This window comes from Haliotis rubra, unplaced genomic scaffold (genome assembly GCF_003918875.1).
Source record: "Haliotis rubra isolate DU_JTF1 unplaced genomic scaffold, ASM391887v1 Scf155, whole genome shotgun sequence".
Taxonomy (NCBI): Eukaryota; Metazoa; Mollusca; class Gastropoda; order Lepetellida; family Haliotidae; genus Haliotis; species Haliotis rubra.
In genome coordinates, this window is record NW_025765503.1 from 730,570 (window position 1) to 750,712 (window position 20,143).

Here is a 20,143-nt window from a genome sequence, read left to right on the forward strand (position 1 = left end):
AATCGTCAAGTATCATTGTCGTTAACAAACACATACATGAAGTCTTTGCCTTTCAATATTTTTATGAACCACTCTTTCATATTTAGCATCAAAACAAGTTCTGCGTTTTCTAAAAATGAAGTGTGTGCAGACATGTAATGATTTTAGTGGCTATTCTGCCCTGTGGTTGTTGTTTAAATTTTGTTGACCAGCTGATGATACTCAGTTAACATATTAATTCCAACATGGGTGTGTAAAGCCAATTATTCTTGCCTGCAATGGTGAATATATGAGTGAACTTGTTTTGTATATTTTACCCCAGTCAGCAATTTCAAAGCAATATCCCCAGTAACATGGAGACATGTAATTTGGAATCATGACCAGAAAAAACCCAGTGGTTGATAGCATGATGGAGAATCCAAGTCATCTTATAGAATTACATTAATGCACATTATACAATTATACATGTTTACATATGCTAGTCAACTCTTACAACACGCAGTTCATGCATGTGTCTCTGGGACATGTTAACAAATTATTTCAGCTCCTGTATTGGTTATGTAGAATGTAGATTTGTTGATAGTGGTGCAGTGGACTGAACTGACATTCAAATTTCTGTTATGTCACTCATTCTCACTCACTCACTCACTCACTATGGGGGGATGTTGTATGAATGATTACCAGGAAGTGCTGACTTTCCTGTTTTTCTGACATGCTACTTAAGCAGCAGGCTTTCAGCAGGATCTATTTCTAGGGCGTTGAACGCCGTTGTCTGGAAGGTTGAATACCGTTTAGATAAAGATAAAGTATAATAGCTGTTTTGCAACTGGCCTATATCTAACCTCACCAGACTCGAGCTAGTGACAAATGGCATAACACAACCATGCTCATGTTGATAATCCTGACAGTGACATTCCCGATAAAGGAAAAATTGATTGAAGGTTTTTTCCTTTGAGAAAGTAGAATATTATCACAATAAGATATATTTATGAGATCGATAACTGAATTATGTAAATTGTTTTGAAGAATAGCCTTTGTTTTGACCTAACAAATGGATACCTCTTACTTTAGTGTGAACAGAACAAACGTTTTTGCTAAATTCACTAACCATTTCTTCAGTTATACACTGATTGATTATACTGAAGTAGATACACAAGTATCTATGAAAAAAACAGCATCCATCTCTAGTGTGACCTTGGCAGTTTTGCCTCTTAGTGATCTGAATAGAGTGATTACACATAGTATTCACACTTTGCTAAGGATCAAATCATTGATTCGGCAGAAAACTATTTGGTTTAAATATCTAAGCTTATTGTAATCATGGATCCTAGGGTTCAGTGTGTCACTGCATCTTGTGGATCCCATACCTGCTATTGACAGGTGTTGTGTACTAGTCAATGACTCGTTCCATGATTTCCAAATTGTTTGATTGGTGCCACGAAAACCATTTTTATGGTTACTCATATATCAAGTACATAAGGTTAGATTAAAGTGGCTGTTTGCCTAAAGAAGGGTTACCATATTATTATTATCCAGTTTTAAATGGATACAATTTCAAATTATAAATCTATGTTTAAAGTTGGGAATTTTTGTGATCCTTAGCAAAGTGTGAGTAGTATAGTGTGGTTGAAGAATATTGCTCCGTGAAATCTGTCTGTAACAGTCTACTGGAGGTGTAGCCTGTATATATGATTTCATTTACAGAAAGGTTATTGTAGATCATCTTTACAGGTGTGGATCACTTGTGTAAACACAAGCCATTATATTCATGGCTGCAGTATTAAATCAACAGAGGTTCACACCCACATCTGTGGGGAGTATTGTGGAGTTGAATGATCGGAGAATTAGATATTGGAGCAAGGATTAGGAGGAATGTAAGATTTAAGTCATGTGTTGGCAACTTTTCCAAGGATTAAAACAAAAGCCAGTGGATCTAAAGGGTAGAGCTGAAATTTATAACAGCAAAGCAAAGGGTTGTATTGCCTATAAACAGTTTGAAGAAGATGAGCGAAAGGGATTGATATATTATTTATCTGACATAGTTATGTCTGTCTCAGTGTCTGATTGAAACTTGAGGAGTACACTTTATGATGTGGAATAGATTTTGTTGGAAACACATAATGTGTTAAAAAATTCCAACTTGCATTATTAGATTTAAGGATTTCTTTGGATATTCACTGGGGAAAATATTTTTTTCTATTTTTTCCTTCAAATTTATTTTTAAATTCAGATGTTTATTTTGATTGTATTTTGAGATTTTTTTGCATAAAAATAATACAAAACTGAATTATCATGATGTAGATTACTGTATTGTCTGGTCCAGATTCGATTATTTACTGACCGCCGTCATATAGCTGGAATAATGCTGCATCATTAGTGTATGCGGCTTTGAACAACAAGCAAACAAGTCAAAACAATGTAACTTCCTTATAGAAGAGTTCCAGTAGTCAGGCTGTGAAAGAAAATGATTAAGCAGACATGAATATATGGCTTGTATCTGTGTATGAAGAAAATCAGTTTCGTTGTCAAACATTGCACAGAATGACACACATCTAAAGTGTAAGGTGAAAACCTTTCATAGTCAATAATCACCTACAAGATCAAAGGCATTTATCTGTTGATCATATTGGTATTGAAATATACTTATATGTATTGAACTGGTTTTGAAAGAACCTCAACTTGCGTGCAGTGGAAGAAATTTATGTGCAGATGGTGGTAAATTATGTTATTGTTATGGCGACTGCAAGGTGTGCAGTCAAGCAGAACTACCTGCTGTCGCCATTACGGGTTATCTATAACTTATACCTTGCACTTCCTGAACCGTGCGACGTCACATGCCTTGTTATTGCGTTTTCATGATTTGTAATCAGATCGCTCAGTTAACACATAACTAATGTTGTATACTTCCTGGACAGACGCCATGGGGTGTCCAGGGTGGAATTGGTCCCAGCGGCTTCCTCTGGTTGTATTGAGTGATGGAATATGTGGTTGGAGTCTGTGGCTTGGTTGGTTGTATCAATGTATCCAAGGCTCGATTTAAGAGATGTTAACCTACTTGCACCAGGTGCAACCTAAGATAAAGACCTAGTTGCACCAGCCAAATTCCAGTTGCAACGTAGTGTGTTAAAATGTTTCGGTGCACATAAACCTTAATCAGTGATGTAGTACCCATGAAACCATAGCAACACTGAGACACAGCTGATCCCTGTTTACAAGAGCTGTCATAGCCGAGACGTGTTTATGAATAGCAATGTTATATTGCCATAGCTATTCAAAGTTTAGAAGAAAAATGGGCTGGCATATCAATGCATATGTTAGATTTATTGTTGATTTATTTATCAACAATTCACTTGCACCTTGTGCAAGATAGACTCATAGCTAGGTTGTATTTTGTAACATTGGGTTGCACCAGTGCAAGTAACAAGGCACTAAATCGATCCCTGGTATCCAAATGGCAAGGCTTGTTGCCCATAGGTATCATTCACACTTGGTTCAGACTTGATCATGTACATGCTGATGTCAGTGACCCTAACTTGTCAGTGGTTCAATGGGGTGGTGGGGTAGCCTAGTGGTTAAAGCTTTTGCTCGTCACACCGAAGGCCTGAGTTCGATTCCCCACATGGGTACAATGTATGAATCCCATATCTGGTGTCCCGTACCGTGATGTTGCTGGAATATTGCTAAAAGCAGCGTAATAACAAACTCACTAACTCACTCACAATACACAAACTGACTACAAGCTGATGCAGATCTCTGTTTCATAGTATGAACTTTACTTCCATAGTTTTGTGCTGAATGGGTCATCTCGACTCATTAACTATGAATATGTGACTGTTTGATTGTGTGAATGTTATTATGTAGAGACCGCATTGAGCTGTGCACATACTTAAGCTTGGAATGGGTAATTAGCAAGTAAAGCAGTTATATCAACTAACAGTTATTACTTTATTAATAGTCTCAATTACCAGTGTCTCTGCCAATAGCATGAGAATTGAGTTCCTATTTTATGAATGCTATGCTCAACCGGGCATAAAGTCATAAGAGCTAAAATATTGGCATTTGTTTTTAAAATATACAACTTATATTTTATATTATTTTGTATTTTTTGAACAAACTATTCATGACATCTGTCATATTAATTTTGATGATTGTGATTGATATGAAGCAGCCACACTGTTTTTGGTAGGACTACTTCCTGTTGTTGAGTACATAAAGAGGAAACTGTGTACAATATGCTACATTTAAATAATGTTTAGATACAACGTATGACATGCTACAGTGCATTTGAAAGATGTTTCATGATCTGGAATATATTTACAATACATCTCCTTTTCACATTGTCCTTATTTTATCTGGTAACGTCTTGACAAATAATTTGAAATTTTGTCACTTTATGCATGAAAAAAGTCACATCATTTGACTAACGCTTAGTCTCTGAATGTATATAGTTCTGGCAGGAACAAATAGACCCATTTAAATTGAAAAGGAGCCCAGTTGGGAAATTCAGAACCTGAGGGAATCTGGACTTGCTTAATGTAAGGGCTTTAGTATTGCAGGGAGGGCTAGGCAGTAGGGAAAATAATGTGGTTCAGGGACTGCTAGACTAGGTGAATTGCCACAATCATTTGTGGAACAGGGTCCTTAAAGGTCACAAGCAACCAAAAAATCAAACATAATTAAAACACAATTATCACTTATTCATGACATATAATATACATTGTTGGTTATGAAAAAACATATAATCAAAATTATAAGCGTACAATCGCAAATCAAAAGTGCAATATTGTGTACTTCGGTTTACTTCCCAAGAAACGAAGCAGGCGGGATACCGAACCCGGTCAGAGCGGGTGGGTGTGCACTCAAGTGTAACGGCTGGTTCATTTGCAGATGCCCTCACGGCTATTGTGTGTGTATATATAGAGATGTTGGGTTTTGTAAATACATGCTCATTTTTTGTATATAACATTTTACAATCAACAGACATCATAACATGTCATGTGTTCAAGTATCACACCTACCTGTCTGTGTAATTACATAATGTGACAGAGAACGAACTCAGGCCATAAGTCAATGCATTTTGTTTATGGTGTATAGCCTGATTGGTGTTAAGTTCAAATTGCATGTGGTCAGTGATCGCAGTTGTGTATTGAATATTGTCATTAGCAGACAGGCAGGCAGACACACAGGTGTCAATAAAACAAGACATTGAGTTTTGTCTGTGACAACGACATATCTATATCACAGTTAGAAATTGTGTCAACGCTAAATAATGACATTGCTTTTAAATATCGAACTGAGAAAGTGACTCGGTAAGAAGAACGTGTGGTGAAATAGACAAATGAAATTATATAAACAGTTTATTTACTGTCATAACATATAAAAGCTCAGCGCCTGTGAGATATCAACAAAACATTAGAAAAATAGCTCACACCAAAGCCTTCACCGAGTATTCACCGGACAACCCGCTTCCAAGCTGCGCGAACCTATTTCACTGCGCACGTGCTATGAGCGCAGCCCAGCTGTTGAAACCCGTTTTCCCCAGAAAAGTCTGGGGAAAATTAGTGAAACGTTTGAACTCCGATTTCGCGTGTTTTTTTTCATCGCGTTATTTTTCAACTTTATAAGTTGAATTTGCATTTTTGACGATTTGTTTCGGTAAATCCATACCGAAAGGTATCAGAATCTGTAAAGTTGTGTTTTACGTTGCATGTGACCTTTAAGCCACAGATTTTAATAGTACATATCTGTTGTCAGCAGATGGTGTCAGTCGTTGACCCCTGAAAATGCCCTAGCCATCATGCCCTAGCCAGACTGATCCGACTATCGACCACTGGTTGTAACCTAGCTGTGTGTCATCATGCCGTAGCCAGACTGATCCCACTATCGACCACTGGTTGTAACCTAGCTGTGTGTCATCATGCCGTAGCCAGACTGATCCCACTATCGACCACTGGTTGTAACCTAGCTGTGTGTCATCATGCCCTAGCCAGACTGATCCCACTATCGACCACTGGTTGTAACCTAGCTGTGTGTCATCATGCCCTAGCCAGACTGATCCCACTATCGACCACTGGTTGTAACCTAGCTGTGTGTCATCATGCCCTAGCCAGACTGATCCCACTATCGACCACTGGTTGTAACCTAGCTGTGTGTCATCATGCCCTAGCCAGACTGATCCGACTATCGACCACTGGTTGTAACCTGGTTGTAACCTAGCTGTGTGTCATCATGCCTTAGCCAGACTGATCCCACTATTGACCTCTGGTTGTAACCTAGCTGTGTGTCATCATGCCCTAGCCAGACTGATCCCACTATTGACCTCTGGTTGTAACCTGGCTGTGTGTCATCATGCCCTAGCAAGACTGATCCCACTATTGACCAGTATTCACATATTTCTTTTTCATCGCTTATACAACATAATATTACATCATAAAGTCCCTGTCAGTGTCACTTATGCCAACTGGTGGTTTCAACTGCCGGGTGTTTTGTGGATGAAAATTATTTGAAGTGTGTAAACAAGGAAGAGTACAACAATGCACCGTGTGCCTAAAACTTCTCTTAACAAGTTCTAGTACAGGAACAGAAACTATGCCACAGGTCCCTCAAGTGATGAACCAGGGTTTAGGTCTGCAACGATTCACCCAGACCTCGATTCGATAATCGATACTGGACCCTCGATTCGATCATTTTCGATTCGATTCTTCATACAAGTAAAACATCAGATTTAATTTATTTTAACTCTCCGAGGTGGCTTTTTTAGCGTGAAATCCATCGTCAACTTGGTTATGTCTACTAACAACAATTCTCATTGGATAATTAGCCCGGCGTCAACCAATCACGTCGCGCCTTATTTCAGCGTTCGAAACTGCTCATATTGGAGTCAAAATTACGTTCAGGCTGTATCGAAATAATTTAAATAGGTATTCAAGTATCGAATGGAAATAGTGGTAATGGTTATCGAATATTGAAACTAAGGTGTCAGATTTGATTTTCGATGAATCAAACCGAATCGTTGCAGCCCTACCAGTGTTCCTTTTGGGAGATAGTCAAACACTGTTGTGTGGAAGTTGAAGGGACATACACAGATGCTTCATGTTATCCAAGGTTCAATGATAACTGAATAGGTAATAACTGAATGAGGATTGTATTTATTGCAGAAAGAAATTGAGCTTCATGTAACAGTGATAATCAAAAATCTTTTCTGCCACATGTCCACAATGTGTGGTAGCCTAGTAGTTAAAGCGTTCGCTCGTCATGCCGCAGACCCGGGTTCGATTCCCCACATGGGTACAATGTGTAAGGCACATTTCTGGTGTCCCCTGTCGTGATAGTGCTGGAATATTGCTAAAAGTGGCGTGAAACTCCCTCACTCACCATAAGATGAAGGTATTTTTGAAGTGAAAAGGCCCTGGAAACATTTTAACTGTGCAATTAATGTTTTAAGTGTATCCTTGCAATAGGAATTTTAAACCCTTCAGATTTTAATTTTACATGGACTGTTCTTTCCCCTGACAGTTTAATGCTGTCAAAAAATCTGTTGAGTCTCCAATCTCTCTTTTGTAAGTTCAGTCATTTAAACATGTCTGCAAATACCTGTAATTATTTTGCCCTTTCGCCTATAACTGGAAAGCTGTCGTAAGCTGTGTTAAACCAACATGATTATCAACCTTGTTAATATAGTCGTGCAATTCAGGCTGTTCAGCCTTTAGTGCTGCTTGAAATGGAATGCAATTAGGCCTGCAACAATTCATGTTGTCCTGATTTAGTATGAACCTTGATATTGAGGTTGTGAAATGATATTTGATGCCTTGCCTAGGGGCTTTTAGTGCGTTATAGCCTGTCTTAGAACATTGATATTCAGAAATGTCATTGATGGAAAGAATTCTTAATGAATATCGATATGAAAATTGTGTCATCTATAATATCATTCATAAACTTTTGTGATGAAATAACATTTTAGTTTGCTCATACAATACAGAAAGTTAGGTCTTTAGTCATGGGCTGCTTCTAAATTATCTTCAGGATGGAGAGTTGTTAGTGATTCAAGGCTAAATATGTCAACCCTTTGCAGTGATGTTTTATAATTTGATTTCTCTCAGAATATTTTGGCAGTTTTACTCAAAGTTCGTTTTCAGATATTTATCAATAATCAATCAGTATTCAGTTATCGATTATTGATAATCGATTATGGATTATGTATTTTAATGAGAGGACCTAAAATATGTTGTTTACATTAAATTTAGGACCAATGGACCATCATCCTTAGTTTTGAACAAGATATCATTTTGTATGATTCTTTCACGAAAAGTCAAGGTTATTGATTTCCATGACAAATTTGCAAGAATATGTGCTCATTTTATGTTGATTTATACAGCATTCAGCAATATTGTAAATATATGATATTATAAATATATGATGACAGCCTGAGTATAATGAGGTTTCAACTGATGTAGATTTACCTGGGTTTTCCTCAACCAGTTCGTAAAAAGTTAACAATTCGTGACTATTCTTAATTTCGAAAATAGTGTATGTGTATTATGTATTTTCGGTACAGGAATATGCAGGGAAAGAAACCACATACAACTAATCTGATGCTCATAATGGATGATTGGTTTATGTAAAATAAATTTCCTGTTACATTTTCACTTGTCTTGAACCAACTGACTAGTGGGTGAGTTGAACCCAGCCTAGCCTTGCTCCAGGGCTGTACTGAGTGAGTGAGTGAGTGAGGTTTTATGCCACTTTTAGCAATATTCCAGCAATATTACGGCAGTTGACACCAGAAATGGGCTTCACACATTGTACCCATGTGGGGAATCAAACTTGAGCCAACTCGGCCTTGTGACCAGTTTTAACGCTTTAACCACTAGCCTACTCCACTGCCCCGGATGTACTGATGTACAGTAATTCTTTCAAAGTGGCAAATCTAGATAAGCGGACAGCACAGTCTAAGGACAGCAGTCTGTAAGAGGGATATTTATGTTTATTAAAAATTATCATTTAAACTATTTATAACCTTAGAGACTTCTGCAAGTCTAAACCCAGCCATGATACAAATGTTCTGTCAGGATACAAAACATGGGTAAATCATTGTTGTAGCCATTTGAGTTAAATCTTATTAATAAATGGAAAAATGATTGTGAAAATATCCCACCAATCAATAATTCATAGTATAGTCTACATAAGCATCTGTCGCTCCACAAAGAGTTGTTATCGATTACTCCACTTAGGTGTTTTATCTTTTGTTACACACGATAACATTAACAGCACCACGTGGTTGTATGTACATCATCCTGAAACTTACCTCAGCTGTGTGACAAGGCACAATGACGAGTTGTGTGATGACACCTTCACTGTAGACGTACCAGTGTCCAAATTGAAATCCTCAGCTATTGAATCTTGTGAATTGATGCTTATGTTTTGTGGAGAGCCTGTTGATGGGGACATCTGTTGTGGAAGGGGCTGTATGAGGACCCAGCCATGTGTAGTCATTGCATCAAATTTGTATTGGTTTATTGGGCATTATTGATGAGGAGGGTCCTGATAGGGGGGAGTTTCATGAAAAAAACTTTTTAAGATTTTGATGTTTTCAGATTTGTTGTAGGATTCAGTTTATTGGTATGTTTTTAAATCTGTGGCCAATTTCATGTTAATGTTAGTTTTTAAGCTGTGAATAAGCATTTTCTATAACATCTATATCATGTATGTATGTTTTTGTAATCAAAGTGTTGACCTTGTGGAGCACCGTGGTGTAGTGGTTAGCATGCTGGCCTCTCACGCCAAAGGCCTTGGTTCGATTCCCGGTGGAGACACTAAAATTTATGACCCGGGTCTCATACTGTGTTGTGTCCCTGGGCAAGGCACTTCGTCCACATTGCACTCACTCCACCCAGCTGTTCAAAATGGGTACCTGGGAAGCGGATGTACGGACCTAGTAGTGGTTTTGAAAGTACATTTCCGTCAGGGTAATAATGTAACGCCAGAGAACAGCGTCGGGTTGGATTCTAGGCACAAAAATTAACATTGTCATTATTATTACCTTTCAAAGGTCCATTTTCAATCACATGAAACACATTTCTGGTGCCTCTGATATTGATAGGAAATATAAATGGCATATAATTTCATTCATTCACTATTGTATTTTTGTAAACGAGATAGCCTCAATCAATATTATAAAAGGGTTTGTTTACTAAGCCATTTGTCAGGTTAACCCAAACCCCCCAAACATATCAATAAGAATACATAAGCGATAGTCTAGTCTGATTGAATCGAAGAAGGCTCTTTATGTGTGTAAAACTGACATCTTGGTGTCTATAAACCCTGGTAGCAGCATGGCGATGTGTAGTCACAAGGGCAAAATGTGCCCCTTTGTGGTCCACTAGTCTATCTCCCAGACCCAAGGGGATATACTGAAACCGTCGTCCAAATCAAGTCTGGAATAATTTAGTCCCATTTTGATTTTGGTTATTTTTGTGAATATTTTCTGTAAATAAGAGATTTTTATATGTGACTAAATGTCAGTGTAATGATCCGCAAACTAGTTGTGTTATTTCTTGGTCACATTGTGTGCGGTCCTGGTCTAATTCTGTAGTTGACTCTGTTTGCCGATGTCACTGTAATGTGTTCCCATATTGCCTCTGTTGTCAGAAGCTTCGGTCAGGAATGTGGCCATCTTGGTCAATGTTCACTGGGATTTCTACTGGAGGGTCTGTTTGTTGAATTGTGAATTGTTTTGGTTGGCTGCGGAAGGAGGTATCAACATCCTCTTCAAGCATGAGTTACTTGGATGTATCTTGCCCTGGTGGGACGATACACTGACATATTGTTGCATCATGATACCAATGCTCTGAGGCAGCAGAGAGAGATCATCTCTGCTCCAATATCGCAAAACCTATCACATGACCTTCTCTGCCCTGGTGTCACTACACTGGGATCTACCCTGCCCCATTATCTCTAAACGGGTGGGTTAGCCTAGTGGTTAAAGCGTTCGCTCATCACGCCAAAGACCCGGGTTCGATTCCCCACATGGGTACAATGTGTGATGCCCATTTCTGGTATCCCCGTGGTAATATTGCTGGAATATTGCTATAAGCAGCGTAAAACAAAACTCACTCATTCATGATTCAAACAAGCACCTACCCTGCCCCGACACCTCAACACTCAATATCTCAAAACGGGGATCTACCCTATCCTGATATCACAGCTATTGGACCTATTAAGTCTTGATGTCACAACAATGGGCCTCAAATATCTGTTACAAAATGCCTGTGAATTATTAGCTATGTTGAAGTGGTTGGAAGTGGAACACTGTTTGAAGATTTCGCGGGATGGAGAAGTCAGATGCTAGACATGACATCTGAAGGCAGCTATACAAGACTTTCAGGTTTGAGACTGTTTGGGACCAGGGACTGTAAGAGTCATCCTTCAGCCTACAGTAAATAACATGATCATTAATCATGAGAGTAGAAGTGGAACAGTAATATTGATTGTGCACAGATCAGAACAGACAGTTTCCTTCCCATATTAAAGTATTTATCACTCCTCGATCAAACTTTCGGGACAATTCAAATAACAATCAAGTATCAAGAAACAGGCATACATTTAAGTTATAACAAACTGGCATATGCAACAAAGTAGTTGTTTGGTCCTCTTGCTGTGTATTAAAGGGGAGGTGGGGTAGCCTACGGGTTGAATCCCCACATGGGTAGCCATTTCTGTGTTGCCGTGATTGCTGGAATATTGCTAAAAGCGGTGAAACCAAACTCAGTCAGTCAGTCAGTGTATTAAAGTTGTTTGATCCTCTTGTGTATTTTAAATGCGTGTATAATGAACTTTGGTTATCGTGAAGTAAGTGGTTCTTTAGAGTTTGTCAAAACCATTGTTTGCTGGATGACACGATTGGTTTATACTTGACACAACATCCTTATGGAATGTATCTCCCAAAACAAACCATTGACATGAACAAACACTGGAGTGCCCTATACTTGTTACACAGTCCACTCCCAGGTGGTTGGATGAGCCAGTTCGTAAAGCAAGATCGTGAAGCCAGTTTGTGAAACCAGCTGGTGACAATGACGCATTGGACTCAAGTGTCTCTTCTTATGATGATCATGATGATCCTATTCACTATGCATACTGCTCTTACAAGCCTTTGATATTGGGCCTGCCTTGTGATTAACTTCCTTCAATACTATCAAAAGAGAGCTATCCAACCTGTTCACCACTTTTCCTCATTATGTATTGTTAAATCTAATTTATGAAACTAAATGATCTAATAGGTCATTTTACTGTTTGCCAGATGCTGTTTTAATGTTGAAGTGTATATCATTCCTTCAGTTATATTAAACAAATGTTGGAACATAGTAAACATTTTAAGACATTAAGGTGCATCATTTTTGTATTACACTTCTAAACTGCTAAGGGTTATTATTGGAAACTCAATCTTCTGAATGATATTTATGAAAAACGATGCAGAAGTGTAGCACAACACCATCCTCATTTGGCATGATTTGCAGGATATAGGTACCAAATGTTTCACGTGGGTCAATCTACTTGCAAGTCCAAGTGATATAGAAGAACAGTGGTGATAATGTTGGGATAGACTAACACTCGGTCTCTAAATGTATATAAGGCCTAAAAAAACAATGTTGTGGTTCCGATTACCCGACCGACCCTTGAATTCTGGTGATGACCCAATTTTTTAAAAGTGGTTTGCATAAAATAAGCTTTCAGATACCATGTTTTTTTCGGCACCGATGGACATCGGTCATTCTGATAGAGAAAGTTGACATGATGGCTGCAAGCTTGATAAAATAAACAGTTACACAATTATAAATGTTATTAGTTTGTACTATACTTCTTAAAAAAATGTATAAAAAAATGATAAAATCCTACCTACCCTAAATTTTAAAGAGGTGTAATCGGAACTGTAACATTTTTTGTATTGGCCTTATTTTGATACAAACATTAACTCCATTTCACCTGAAAAAGAGACAGATTCTGAACCTGGGGAATCTAGACTTGCTTCATTTAGAGATTTCACATTACATGAAGAGCTTGACGGAAGTGAAAGTAATGAGATTCAGTGACTGCGATTGTTTTTAACGCTGTAGTGAGCAGTATTCCAGCTTAATGATGGTGGACAGGGACTTTGAAACACGCATGTTGGGGGATTCCCCTGATGAGCATGACCTACTTGATGTCTTCCTTTGGTATCATGTGACGCACTTCTCTTCCAAGAATTTTAATGTCATCACATGTCAATGTTCTGAATCCATTAGGATGTGCTTGAAGCGAAACTTAAAGACTAAGTGGACGTAATCAGAAACAGATTAGTCTGGAGTTGGATTGTTTGTCCATCAGAAGAGTTCAGTTCAGTTTAGAGCATGTTACAAGTAAATTAGTATTAATGATTCATGCAGTTGCATTTTTGCTTCCCATTGGTCTTGATGTGTATATGTATAGGATGCAATATAGAGTGAGTGAGTGAGTTACTTATTTTGCCGGACTCAGCTTTATTCCAGCTATATGGTGGTCTGTAAATAATCGAGTATATACTAGATGATCCAGTGATCAACATCATGAGCATTGATCTACGCAATTGGGATATGATGACATACATACATGTGTCAACCAAGTCAGGGAGCCTGACCTCCCAATACCACTAGTTGCCTCTTGTGACAACCATTGGTTACTGAAGACCAATTCTAACCTGGATCTTCACAGGACGCAATATATGTCATGGAAGTACTTCACTGTGATGTTAAAACCACCTAATTCTGTAGTAATATTGAAAATAAAATTGTCCTTCAGTTCTTTTTAAATAGTACATGTACTGTAACTCAAACCAAAGATGCACAAGCTGTTAGTGTTACTGTTACTTCATGTTTCTCAAAGAAACTGATGACAGATGGCGAAGTGTGTTGAAAAGTAATTTTTTAACTGAATTATTCACTAGATCAGACATTTTTGTTGTGCCATGACTATAAGGTGAAGGAATATGAAATCCAAGGTCTAGGTCATGGCTTAAGTTTAGCATGCTCAGTAGAATCTGTATGGTTTCAAATACAGTCGATAGGCCTTTCTATTCAGCTGCATTTATTATCCATCCAGCTCAAGGTATTGGAATATACAGGTATTTATTTCCTGCATTGGATAAGAGAGGTTTAGCAAGGATTTTCAGAACAGACACAAATGTCAGATCAATCTTGTGGAGTTGAAGCCAGGTGTTATGAAAAGGTATCTGAATTTGACACATAATCACGCGAAGAATGTTTGGGATTGAGACAAAACTAAGCAGTGGTTCAGTTCTTGGCACCATCCACATCACATCATCAGGTCTTTCCTCTTGAATTTATGTACACAGCATGGACAGATAACTCTATTTCTAAGACGATGCAATGACATAGGAACATGGCTCACCATGTCAAGCAAGCCTCTGTTTACATTGTCTGTATGATACAAAAACAACCTGTCATTGTGAAAAATATCAGCCTCAAAAATTCTGAAACAAACATGTTTTGTTTGAGTGTTTATTTGCTTTTTGAACAACAGTTGTATGAGTGCATCTTCCGTCTGCCAGTCACTGATATTAACTCAAGCTTGAGATTGTCTCAGGTGTATTATGGGTCATTCAGATTTTGTTGGGTCGTAACAGTCTTTTGTAAGATTTGTCAGCATTTGAACGACCAGGAAGCCATTTGTCTATTAGCAGGTTGTATATTTAGCAGGTTGTATATTAAGATACAACTGTTTATATTTTGACTACTGTTTTTATAAGATTTTGCATGAGCATTATCATGGAAATGGCCGTCTGTGACTAAAACCACTGGTCTGTAGCCAGCGTCTAGTCAAATTTCTTTCGGTCTAGCAAGTTTCGGTAATAAAAGTCACCATATTAACACCAACAACCATGGAAATTTATGTTGAGTGACAGGTATTTGATTCAAAAGTGATTGGCACTGACTCTAATGGAATACATAAACTGAGTCTTTAACAGTCCCTTTGATGTTATGGTAAAAGTTTAAACTGACTGACTTTACATGTTGCATCAAATATGAATCGTCACATTGAGTGTTAGAAGCAGTTTGCAAGAAGCAGTTTGCAAGAAGCAGTTTGCAAGAAGCAGTCATCAAATGTAGGAGTGCTTCATCCCGTGAAAGCCTTGAGTAGACTGCTAATTGTCAGCTAGTGTATCCTCGTGTATCACGTATCATGTGTCATGTATTGTGAAATACCAAGGTGTCATTATATTCTGCTTATTTGCTGAAAGTAGCAGGTTTCCTTAATATAAGTAAAGACGTACATTAAGAGTGGTGTTCCTTGACTCAGTTATTGCTGGTTGTGGATCTGCAATACTACAGGAACACTATGTAGTGTTTAGACCATACAGAAACTTTGTTTGAGATAACCTGTAAAGATCGGGTTAGAATTGGTCTTCTTCAAACCATGCTTGTCGTAAGAGGCAACTAATGGGATAGGGTATTCAGGTTTGCTGACTTGGTTGACACTTGTCATCAAATCCCAATCACATACATTGATGCTCATGATGTCAATCACTTGATTGGCCGGTCCCGACTCGATTGTTTTCAGACCACCACTATATAGCTGGAAAATTGCAGAGTGCAGCGTTAACAAAAACAGCGTTTGAGATAACACAGGCTTTGAGACAATACATGCTTCAAAGTAATGGACTATTGTTTTACGAGGAAATGGAAACTGTCGCTGATATTTGTGACTACTATGTCTACCCATTGAATTTGTTTGGCATGAAGGAAACTTGTAGGTTGAAAGACCGGTCAGGCATAAAAGACTTTCACTTTCAGTTTTTATGCAAAAGCGTGGGTTGGTTGAGATACATGAAAAATAAGGTAGTAATTACACATAGGATCAAGGATGTAGGGACTTGATTGAGTATATTGGTTGGTAGGATCAACTTCTGATGTTTTCTAATCAATCTATGTAATTTCCAAAATGACCTGACATAAACTTTAGTGAACTTTGTACTCATTCGCTTCCGTGTGCTGCAGTACTATCAGTAATTATTGTAATTGCCTCTCGCATAGATTAATGACTTTAGATTTTGTAATTTTCTTTCATGTGTGTAACTGAACAACTAATGGCATAGTTATGAACTTGTCAATTGAAAATCTGTTAATTAGGGTGGTAACCCTTCCAATGAATTTGTGACTTAAAGAAATCATGTAAGAAGAAGGCCACTTCTTGTATCCTTGCAGATCCGGATTAGAATTGGTCGGAAGCAACCCATGCTTGTGCGCATTATCATTTGTAAGAAGAGGCATTAACTAATAAAGGGATCGGGTGGTCAGGCTCGCTGACTTGGTTGACAAATGCCATCGTATCCCAAATGTGTAGACAGATGCTCATGATGTTTATCAGCTGACGATTGTCTGGTCCAGACTTGATTATTTACAGACTACTGCCATGTAGCTGAAATATTGCTGAGTGAGGCATTAAACAACAAACAAACAAAAGTGTCACTCTTGTCCAATCCATTTGACTTTTTCAATGTGTTTTATTCAATAAATCAAGAATTCACACAAACAGGTTGAGAGAAATCTTTTAGTAATAACCATGATACACATTGTAATGTGACTGAAGTATCAGTATGTCCATATTTAATTTTGGAAGTCTGTGTAAGAATAAGTCCCGAGCAACCTATGCTGATTGTAGCAGGTGATCAAATCACCATGATCACTTAGTTTTGAAACAAGGATTGTGTATTCCAATGCAGTGTTCACGAATGGTGTTTCAAAGTAACAGGACATTGGGTCCTGTAGTTTCAGATGTCTGTCTGACCCATTGAAAATTCACAGGACCCATAGAATAAAATTAAACACACATTGCAGATTTAACATTTCTTATAATTGGCATTGAAATTATTAACAAACAAAGATTTATAAACAGCAAACAAGTGTCACTTGTCAAATATAACAACTTCAGTCAAAGTCATTGTGAAATATAATACAGTCACACACTGGGACCGGCGGGTGTACAGTTCTATCTGACCGTTGGTGAATCTGCCGGATTTGTCAGAGGGTCAGGCACTATTCGTGAACACTGCCAATGTATGAAAGATGAATGTTTATTATGTCAGTCATCTGATGATTGGTCCAGACACGATTATTTCAAGACCTCTGTGGTGAGAAGATTTGCAGAGTGCAGTGTTAAACTGACAAAAGCTTGATATGTGTATAACAATGCCCATATTTATAGTACCCATTTTAAAGTCAGTATCGGAATATTCACTGATTTATCATTTTTATAACCTCTGCAACTATCGGCAAACTTGAAACAACAAAGAACATGTCAGTAAATTGTTACTTCTGGTGTTTTTTCAAGACCCTCTTTACTGGTATTGATATTAGTTTGATCGGCAGCGTCTTTTCACACATCCAGTATGTACAAGCTGCAAACTCAGCCAATAGGGAATTTGTCGAGAGGTGAGATGGTGTCCCTTCAGAGAGAGCCTCAGATGCTGTGTTTAGAGCATAGGTAACACCTGTCGTGGACCGGAATCATACCTGCTGCTGCAGAACAATCATTGCACCTCACTCGGGGCAAGCAGACGACGCATTTACAAAGGACATTTACAACCTGCAGCCATGGAGTAATGATGAACAACTTTAGGTATTGGATGGCTGGGAAGGGATACCAACAGGTAATGCCGATATGGAATGGGTTAGTTTATGGGGGCCTGAATCTGTTTTGTTGGCGAATATGTTCGAACTGAACAAAGACTGTTCAATTTTGGTGTCCATTCATAGTCAAGGTCAGGACACTAGAATTACTCAGTTAGTGCTTGTGTGAACTTGAGACATTGTCTTAATGTAATTTCAGTTATCATTAATTGTTGGATTCTGTTTGTCATTCTGTTTGCTGACAGGTTCTTTTTTGCATTACAATCGAACTTGCTTTCAACAGGCTGTAGTTTTGTGCAGCCATATCAGGTCATTGATCAATGAGTCTCTAATGCAAATTTCATGAATTGTGATGACTTTTGTGGATGTTTTAGATTGGTCAGTACCGTGGAAAGAATTTCGCTCCTGTTTTTGTGTTTCAGGCTTGATGGATGTCCCTTTTTGTGGACAACCTTTGATAAATACACTATTGATCAAATGCAACATGTCCTAAGCTCTGTCCTGACCAGTCGTTTATGTTAAATAACTAGGATTTAAAAAAAAACCCTACCTGGTACTTGTCCTTGATTTTAACTAGTCTCCGACTAACAGTCTAGTGGCCATTTTCTGTCCTTGGCTCGAAGACACTCATAGTTATGGAGTTGCTACAAGTTTAAATCAATTCAAGCATTTGACATTTATTCATATATAAGCCCACCTTTCATGTTCTTCCTTCATCAGACAATTAACAATTTGACTAATTACAAGGGGACAACTTTCACAGAAGGCACCAATCATGATCTCTAGATCTATGGTATCATCAGGCCATGGACAGAACTCCGATTAACCCAGGGGGCGATGGGGTAGCCTAGTGGTTAAAGCCTTTGCTCATCACACCGAAGACCCGGGTTCGATGTCCCACATGGGTACAATGTGTGAAGCCCATTTCAGGTGTTCCCCGCCGTGATGTTGCTGGAATATTGCTAAAAGCGGCGTATAACCAAACTCGCTCGCTCACTCACTGATTAACCCAGCATTGATTGGCAGGGTTGGCTAAATTCTCACGGAGAGATTATGCTTTTTACCTTGTTTTACCAGCTTGTTGTACAGTTCATGAAGGTTCACAGTGTTGTGTCGGTGCAGAAATTGTTTGCTTGCATTTATACTAACTGTGATGATCTACTTGTTCTGAGTCAAAGCTGCTGGTAAATATACACCCATTGGAATCTGGATTGGTCTAGGTCTACCATGCTGGTTGTAAGAGTCAATGGAATGGATCAGATGGAAGGGATTGGTTACTTTGATTGTGTGTAAATGTGTCACAACGCATAGATCATTGCATAGATCATTGCTCAAATATCATCAAATATCAACCGGTTTGTCTGATCCAGGGGTGATAAGTCATGTGCTGCCATCTATAGCTGGAGGGCAGTGTTAATTAATTGGCAAAGAAATAGGAATGTTATGCACAAAACATCTTGTTTCAAATTTAGATTTTGACTTGAGGTCATGACACCCTTTGTATCAGAAACTGATCAATTTTTGGACCAAATCCAACACTTTCTTATATAAGGCTCAAGACACCCAATCTGTTACACTGAACAAAATGAATGCTTCAAGCGAGTACTATTTTTGTTCTTTCACAACAGTAATGTAAACTTCTTGTGTGACAATCAGACAAATCAGGTTGGTCAAGTCTCAAGATGAATTTTCATAGTGGAATTTTCAACTCCTGGTTCCAGTGACCGATCACTATGGTTTCAGGGAGTACAAGGCGGACAAGTTCTTTGTTTGGCATTATGACCAGGAGCTTCACAGATACATAAACTCTACCAGTGTAAATGATGCCAAAAACATTTCACTGTTTTGATGACTACTATTGTTGAGAAACTTGGATTTAAATACACCAAGAAGGTCTCAAGGGTCTACCAAGAAGGTCTCAAGGGTCTACCAAGAAGGTCTCAAGGGTCTACCAACAAGGTCTCAAGGGTCTACCATCATTTGTAACACCATGGTATGGCTGCAGAGCCGAATTGTTTTGTCTTAACTCTCTCATTCAATCAATCAATCAATCAATCAATCAATCAATCAATCAATCAGTGTCTTGTTGGTGAAATGTCAGTGTGATGTATTTTTTGTTGGGGAATCAGGATACTGTAGTTTAGAAACTTACCAGATGTATTATCAGAAAATGCACGAGGGATTGTGATCAAAAGACCTCCAGAAAAGAATCTGTGAAGAAACTGTTGATAAGTTGAGTGAGTTCCCTCAACTTGGCTCATAACATCCATTAAGTACATTTCAGTGTTGTTATATGATAGTTAAGTAGTAAATATTACTGGACCAAATAGAATTTTACTGGACTTGGGCTTTGGACAAGTGGCCAAAACTGGAGGATTAACAGTTCTGTTTTGGTTTACAAATTGAACCACTGGACCTGAAAGAAACAGATAATGCATCAAACCAAATGTTTTATGCCTAATGTAACTTATAAACTGAGCTTTAGTAAGGATATAACAAAACAT

At 38.2% G+C, this 20,143-nt stretch overlaps 1 protein-coding gene across 1 annotated transcript in view; it reads left to right on the forward strand.

The window, feature by feature from the left end:
• Positions 1 to 20,143, forward strand: part of LOC124270825 (protein diaphanous homolog 2-like) — an 89,464-nt gene that overhangs the window by 625 nt on the left and 68,696 nt on the right.